The sequence below is a fragment of the Hordeum vulgare genome, chromosome 2H (genome assembly GCF_904849725.1).
Source record: "Hordeum vulgare subsp. vulgare chromosome 2H, MorexV3_pseudomolecules_assembly, whole genome shotgun sequence".
NCBI classification, from domain to species: domain Eukaryota; kingdom Viridiplantae; phylum Streptophyta; class Magnoliopsida; order Poales; family Poaceae; genus Hordeum; species Hordeum vulgare.
This window is the reverse complement of record NC_058519.1, coordinates 415,463,610-415,471,052: the sequence shown is the minus strand read 5'-3', so window position 1 is coordinate 415,471,052 and position 7,443 is coordinate 415,463,610.

Sequence of the window (7,443 nt, the reverse complement as noted above, 5' to 3'; positions counted from 1 at the left end):
GCGTATGATCAAACTCAAGGACTCACGGGAAGATATCACAACACAACACTAGACACAAATAAATCAATACAAGCTTCATATTACAAGCCAGGGGCCTCGAGGGCTAGAATACAAAAGCTCGATAAACACACGAGTCAGCGGAAGCAACAATATCTGAGTACGGACATAACATGAGGTGCCTTAGAGAAGGCTAGCACAAAAGAAACACGATCGAACGAGGCGAGGCCTCCTGCTTGCGAACCTCCTAACTACTCCTGGTCTTCAGCGGCCTCCATGTAGAAGTCACCAACGGGGCGGAAGGCGTCGGCAGGAAACTCCATCTCCTGGGCTCCATCATCTAGTCACAGCAACGGATCAAGGGGACAAAGGGGGAGCAAAGCAACGGTGAGTACTCATCCAAAGTACTCGCAAGTCTTACATCGGAACTATGCTAGTTATGCATCAGTATCAAAGAAGGGGGTTATATGTGGACCGACTGTAGCAATGCGAGAATAGAGAGAGAAGGCCTAGTCCTATCGAAGACTAGCATCTTCAGGGCCTTGCAGCAATAGACGAGAGTAGAACAGGTGTAACACAATTAATAGTCATATTGTTGCAGTAATATTAACATAAGGTCACGCCCAAAGATCCTCCCTCAACTCCCTGCGAGGAAACAAACCCACTGGCACGTCGTAGCCCCACCTAAGCTCAGCAAAGAGGCCAGGCCGCCGGTCTAACTCCTAAGCACAACGAGTTCGTGGGCCCACTTGCCCTCCGCGCTCCTGCTTGATGCGTGAGCGGCCGAGGTCAGTCCTAGCATCCCTTAATCACAAGCGTGATGTATCTCGGGACCACTCGGGCGCGTGCCGCTCCATTGCTGACGTCTGAAGAGCTTCGGCTGATACCGCGACGTCGAGTACCCATAATTCTTCCCAAATAGACGGTTAGTGCGTAATAAGGCCTTTCGAACAACCCAGATCAAATACACAAATCCATTATCATTTTAATTTAAGGTCAACAACACAACCACACGGGAATCCACCCGCCTAACATCTATTCATCAAAGATCCCACTAACATTGTCAAGTAACTGTGTGGTTGTAACATCGGGGGGAATCCGAGGTATCACCCTCGTTGGATTCCGAACGATGTAACCGTCAAGGTGGACTTAGAGGAATCACCCTCGGGGGTCCCACACTTGAGGGGTTGCACGACAGAGGCATCGTCGGGAATGGTGAAAGAGGAATCACCCTCGATAACCACGACCGACTAGTTATACTACAGAGATATCATCAGGGGTACTTCGCGAGGTGTCACCCTCGGTACCCGATAGTATCTTTGTAGCGTCGCACAACTAAGGGGGTGTAAGTGTTGTGCCAGGTCTGGCTCGTCGATCAGGGATCAAGATTTGAAAAGAAAGCGGGGCAACTGGACTACGGGGTCAGAGGGGAAGACTGCTCCACCTATACTAAACAGTTTAAAATGTGGTATTGAAAGTAGCAGTTCATCAAAAATAGGCTATGCATCAGATATAGGAGCTAACTACAACAGTAGCAAAATTCTAATGCAAGCAGGAGGAAGAAAGACATAGGCGATATAGGAATGATCAAGGGGGGTTTGCTTGCCTTGTGGCTCTGCGGCAAAGGGGTGATTGGCACAGGCGCAGATGTACCCGGCAACAGCGTGAGTCTCGGGGTCTATCGGTAAGAAGAGGGGGAAGAAACAATAAATAATAGCAACGGTGCAACACTAAGCATGATATGGCAATATGCAGGCTAGGCATGAGCTTACGCAATAACATCCGTCATGGACGGGTCGGGAAAATATCAAATGATATTTCCCGGGTCTCTAGCTACTACCGGTCAGACTGAAAACGATGGAAAAGTTCCACGTTTGCTATGCTAGGGACGCGTGGCAGACGAATGGACCCCGTATCCGGGTTCGTCTCGTTGTGCTCATCAACTTTCATGTTGAAAATATTTTAATGTGACTTACGGTTTATTTAATATTAATTTTTTAAGTTTTATTCAATGATTAGGAATTAAAAACAGATTTAATTTATTATTTAATACTATTATGACATCAACATGATGTCATGCTCACATCAGGAGTTGACTCGTCAACTCACTAGTGGGTCCTACGTGTCATAGACACAAATTATTAATTAAGGTTAAATATTAATTAATCACATTAATTTAGTGGGGGACCCACGTTCATACTCTAATGGGATAATTTAATTATCCTAATTAACAGATTGTCTTAATTATCTATTTAGTTAATTAACTAATTAATTAAATAATATATCTAATTAATTATTTATTTTATTAATAAAACATATATATATTTTCTTTTTCTTTTTTATTTTTCTTTTTTCTACAATACATACATACACATATACATCATCTTTTCCCTTTTTATTTTCTTTTCTATCTAACAATCATCTCTATTAACCATGTGATCCTTGTTTCTCTCTCTCAACAAAGAGACAGAGGCAAACTCCAGCTCCTCCTACACGAGCACAACGGCGCCAGAACATGGCGTTGATCGCCAGAATGGAACCGGGACGGTGGAAAGGAGGAGAGGGTGGGAGGAGCTCGAAAAAGGGCTCACCAACGTTGACGGGAAGGCCCAGTGTAGCCGGAGTTTTTGCGGAGGGACGGAGGAGGCAGCGTGGTTCCGACGAGGAGGAGGCCGAGGTGGTGGTGCGCGGTGCCGCGGCGGTGTCGGCATTAAGTTGGAGAAGGGCGGCCGGCAAGGGGCCGCCGGAGGGCCGACCGGTTGCTCGAGGAGGGTCGTCCGAGGGCGCCGGTGCAGCCCCCGGTGCGACGCGAGCTAGAACGAGGGGCTCGGCTGGTGGGGTGAGGTGGGTCAAAGGGGCGCGGCGGCCGGCTCGCGTGAGGTAGAGTGCGAGGCGTGGGGAGGCGCGACGGGAATCCGGGGAACGGACGGCGCTGTGGCTGGGGAGGGGCGGCGGCGCGCGAGGGAGAGGAGGGAGGCGCTGGGAGGCTCTGGCGAGAGGGAGGAGTGAGCCCCAGGGCGAGAGGCGCGCGTGAGATGGGGATTGTAGCGACGGGAGAGAGAGAGCGGGCGACGGGAGGGAATCGGTCGCCAGGGCGAGTGGGTGACGAGGTGGGTGGGTGGGGGTCGCGCGGTAGGTGGGGTTAGGTGGCGATGGGAGGGTTGGTGGGGTGACGAGGGAGCCCCTCGTCTCCTGGCGGCGGGGGCAGGGAAACGGGAGGGGTGCTAGGGTTTCGCCCCCTAGGATATAAGCCCCCAGGTGGGTGGGTCGATGGGGGCCTCGCCGGCTGGGCCACTTTGGCCTAGTTGGGCCACGGGCTTTTAGGTTCGTTTTTTTTGTTTGTTTTTTTATAGTTTTTTTCCAATATTTTCTGTTTTTAATTATATATGGCTTTAACTAATTTTAAAAATTCCCGATTTACTTTTATAATTTATTAAGGAATTCTTATAACTCCCCCAACATTTTTATTTTAAGATTCGAAAAATTTTATTGTTTTGATTTTATTTTAAACTTGAATTTGAATTGTTTGAAGCTATGCCAGATTACCAATAGTAATCCCGGTGACGAGTCACAATTAGCATAGGTTTATTGTAGCTTAATTTACCAGGGCGTCACAACTCTCCCCCACTAACAAGAATTCTCGTCCCGAGAATTAAGAAGTAGAAGGAAAGAGCTCGGGATATTCATCACGAAGATGATCCTCGTCTTCCCAAGTGGCTTCATCTTAAGAATGATTTGACCACTGCACTTTGAGGAACTTGGTGACTTTGCGACGAATCTAACGTTCAGCCCGATCAAGAATGCGGACCGAATGTTCTCTATAAGAGAGGTCTTGTTGTAGTTGAAGCATATCATGATCCACTGCTCGAATAGGATCCTTGAAGCAGTGGCGGAGCTGCGACACAAGGAAGACATTGTGAACCCGAGAAAGGTTCGCCGACAGTTCCAATTGATAAGCCAATTTTCCACGCCTTTCGAGAACAGTGAAAGGGCTAATATAGCAAGGAGCTAACTTGCCCTTGATCCCTAAACGGTGTGCACCTCTCATTGGTGTGACACGAAGATAAGCCTTTTCGCCAGGTTGATAGACCATATCTTGATGGTGACGGTCATACTGACTCTTGTGACGAGATTGAGCAGCCCTCACATTCTCAAGAACAATGTGGATTTGATCTTCAGCGTGTTGGATAATATCCGAACCGAAGAGTGATCGGTCCATTTAATGGTGGCTCGGGAATTACATACGAAGCCAAGTGTAGAGGATACTTTGAAGTCAAAGATGTACAGGAGAGTCTGGTTTCAATCCTGTGGAACTTTGGGTTATGGGTCCACCATGTGGGCCGAGAGTAGGAAAAGAGGTGACATATTATACGGTCTTGGTAGCAAGACATGTCAGGGGATAACATGTCAGTTATGTTGGCAACAACATCGGTACCAAGGGTGGGGGACGAATAGAACCATTTTCCTGCTCGTTGAAACGAGGCGGACCAATAGGCAAGGCTCTCGTCAACCGGCGGCTACCGGAAAGTTATCCACAATAGTAACAGGGTCTTATTGACAGAGTTGTATACCGAGATTTATATTTAAGCAGGGAATTAACACTATTTAGATAAGTAATGCCACAAGAAAGGTCGAACAGACCAATGGGAAGGAAAATGTGTTCACACACACAAGTATTAAAGTATACCATTCCCGAGGAAAACATAGAGTATGGTATACATGATAGGTCATCAAGTACATAACCATTTTGATAAAGAGGCAAGAAGAATCAAGATGTTTACCCATACCACGCGGTCTAGGTAATTTATCACGAACAATTTAGCATTTCGCTTCCAATGTTCCTCTTGAAATTTGAAGAACCACATTCGTGCTTCGAGGTAGTATCGACATGGTCATGAGGTAAGGGTCGAACCAATGGGTACAAAAAGAGGATTCATGAGGAACAACTTATGAAATAAGTCATATAGTTTCCGCATGAAAGGATGTCGAATCTTACATATGGAATAATTTATAACAATAGGTCCTTCGACCCGGTGTGTTGGAAAGACAACACCGTACTGATTTTCCTAAAGACCAAAGTTATAATTATTGGGAAATGTTCCAACCATCATATCTTCCCGAGATTCAGATCTGATTGGTATCGGGACACCTTAGACTCAAGATGCCTGAGAAGAAAAATGAAAATGCAAGATTCTCATGATATGAGCTACACAAGCAATTCTTGAATCATGAGTTCGATTGTAAGACATCTGAAAAAAATGTCAAGACATGCGTGCCCACGTGGAATTCTTACAACAAAATGTATCTGAGATCTTATTTGAGAACCATCATCGAGGATATCGAGGTCCTTGTGTAAGCCTCGATTAGCTCTTATGAAGTAACTTCTTTTCCTTGATCAAATCAGTCAGTGGCTTGGGGTGCTAAGAGAAAGTATATGAAGTGTAGATAACAAATCTTCAAAACATATAATACTTCGCACATGCGTGAATGCTTTGGTATTTCCCGAGAGGAAGCGAAACAAAACTTTCACATGTTCACGGCGGAAAGAGTACACGTGAACTTTGGGAAAATAGACTCCTTCTATCCAACATATTCTCCATGAGCTAGGCACAAGGATAATGCTTGCAAGAGCTTCATCGTGGAACATGGAGAAGTTGAGGGTGTGGTTGATGGGCTCAGCAACAATCCCTCAAGATTTTGACACAGATGAATTTCCAAAATTATAACATCAAGGAGATAGCATTTGTCAAGTCAAATGGTATAATGTCGTATGCTCGAGGGAACAACTCCAATTAAACATTGGTCAAAGGGTGCACTCGGAAATACTGAATGAGTAGCACAACCAATGTCAAAAATGATGATCAACACCCAAGACACTAAGAATGAAACAATCAGTTGTTAACCTCAAGGCAATAGGGTTGCCAGAAGTATTGGAATCACACATCAGAGTTCACTTGTTGGTATTCCGGTTTGAAACAACACGAGACTAAGAAATGACTGGTGATGGCGAGAAGTATTACTATATCAAGAATTCTTAAGAGGTGTGCAACCCTCATGACATTCTTGACATAAAAGATAGTAATACTCCAAGGTAGAAGATAACATAAGGTGAATAGCAAGGAACTTGATGGACAACACAAAACATGATCAAGTTTGTGTTGGAGGGAAGGCAATAAGGTTGACGATGATTTCACAAATCATCGAGGGGCAAGGATGGTATTTCTCATCATGCATTCGATTGATGCCCTGCAAGATCTCAGAATGCTGATGATGATCACGACACATTTGTCGAGAAGCTTCATGAAGATGTAATCATTCAGCGACGACATCAAGCAAGGGAATGATGAAGCAAGAGGTTGTCGGAATCACAGATAAGACTACTAGCTTAGAATTGAGATTGCCTTTCAGGACAACCAACATGATGTGGAAAGCTCGATGCAAGCTTAACGCACAGTTGGAATTGTGTTCCAGGGATGAAGGGTATAGATAGCATGGTCGAGCTCCAACATGACGATGACGATGTAGCTTAACAGCTTGCAATGACATGATCGAGTACAAACTCGTAAACAAGGAAGATTACTAAAAGTAGTTGAATCACAATGTGTACTCGATTCAGTTTTTGATGTACTTGCGTGTCCAACAACTCAAACACGAGGAAACTAGAATTAATGAAAATAGCATAGTTGATGAGGAGCTCACAAGAAGTTATATAGCTCCGTGATATCCTCGAGCTACAAGGAATAATACTCGGAGGTAGACCAACATTAAGACTTGGACCGATGTATTGATGTGAAGAAGACAAGTACTTTAACTCGTCTAAGAATGAAATCAAGGTAGGACAACATGGTCGGAACCACGATTGCAAAGGACAAGATCACATATACCAGATTTAAACCACATAATGAATGATTATTGATATGATAAATTTCTATGGTAAGATCAACATCGTTTCCATGGGCATGAACACAAAGTTCAAGGTCGACTCCTACTTCATCAATGCATCACCTGCCATATACCCCTCGCCTTTGATGAGGTTGTAGCTTGGGAAGATTATCTAGCAAAACACCAAAAGAGAAAGACTCGTGAAAACTCGTCGGGTCATATTGTTTTATGAAGGCATAGGTTCAACCCATCGGGGTATCATTAGGAACATATACCATACACTCCAAGAGTAATTAACACATGCTTGAAGGGCATGGCTGACAAAAGTGTAGGGTACAACTTATCAGAGGGAGAAGACACAGTTTACCAATGGAATCATGTGTCAGGGGAAGCAATCACAAGAATTTTTTGAAAGCAAAGGATGTCGTCGGATAATAACCCAGAATGAGCCTGGCAGTCCACAAAAGATCTAATGTGAGTATCGGTACTCATTCAGAGTGGGGTAAAACGCGAGGCATCAGATTATAGAAACATATGAAAAATATCGATACTTAATTTCCAAAG